This window comes from Mandrillus leucophaeus, unplaced genomic scaffold (genome assembly GCF_000951045.1).
Source record: "Mandrillus leucophaeus isolate KB7577 unplaced genomic scaffold, Mleu.le_1.0 Scaffold327, whole genome shotgun sequence".
Taxonomy (NCBI): Eukaryota; Metazoa; Chordata; class Mammalia; order Primates; family Cercopithecidae; genus Mandrillus; species Mandrillus leucophaeus.
The window spans coordinates 2,876,289-2,877,292 of record NW_012103443.1 but is presented as its reverse complement, the minus strand read 5'-3'; the positions used below and the strand labels follow the sequence as shown (position 1 = coordinate 2,877,292).

Sequence of the window (1,004 nt, the reverse complement as noted above, 5' to 3'; positions counted from 1 at the left end):
TAACTCCAAGTGATTTTCAAATTGGGGGGCAGATTACTGGCATTGAGTTCATAAAATTTAGATCTATCTTGAATAGGGACATTATAGAAACCAAGAACATCTCTAATCCTGCACAACTGGTGGATTCTGGAGTTAGGGACTACATGACCCAAGTCATCAGCTAAACGTGCCAAGAGATTGAACTGTGAGCAACCATCTTCCAGGGGAATGTCTCACCAATTACTAGGAAGAAATGAGCCAAAAACTTCTTTAACATGATTCCAAACAACTCTGGAGACCTTCAGGTGGTGTATATGTTTGGCTTTGTAAGGGTGAACACACCGGGATAAGTTCTTTTTTCACCTCTTTTACTGTCTCAGCAACCACTGGCTCTTTCTGTTTTCTGGATCGAGACCAAAATTCTCTTCAGGTGCCCCTGAGACTGTCCACATAAAGACTCTTCTGATAATGCCGGACACAGATTGCGCCACCATCTTCAATGAGATCCGTTTCGGCCATTCTAATATGAGAGTGTAGGGGTATCTCACTGTGGATTTAATTTGCAATTCCCTAAAGTCTAAAGTTAGTAAGCGTCTTTACATGTGCTTATTTGCCATCCTTATATCTTCTTTGGTGAAGATGTTTAAATCTCCACCATTTTTAATTGGGTTGTCCCTCTTTTTATTATTGAGTTGTAAGATATCTTCATATATTCTAGGTGAATGTCCTTTGTTTGATATATGTTTTACAAACATGTTTTCCCAATCTGTGGCTCATCTTTTCATTTTTTTTAACAGTTGTTATAATTAGAGTTCATGCTTTGTATAATACTTAAAATTTTGCAAATCTCTGGTCACTAAGATTTTTCTCACCTATGTTTTTCTCCAGAAGTTTGGCAGTTTTAGATTTGACAATGGGTTTATAATCCATTTGGAGTTGATTTTTATATATGATATGAGGTAGAGATCAACATTCTGTTGGTTTTTTTTTTTTTTTTGGTTTTATTTTGTTGTAGTTTTTGCATA

The 1,004-nt window shown here is 36.3% G+C and overlaps 1 pseudogene; it reads right to left on the bottom strand.

Annotated features, from left to right (window-relative positions):
- The window catches only part of LOC105545407, a 7,499-nt pseudogene extending 7,026 nt beyond the window's left edge, over positions 1–473 (bottom strand).
- Between the last annotated feature and the right edge of the window lie 531 nt (positions 474–1,004).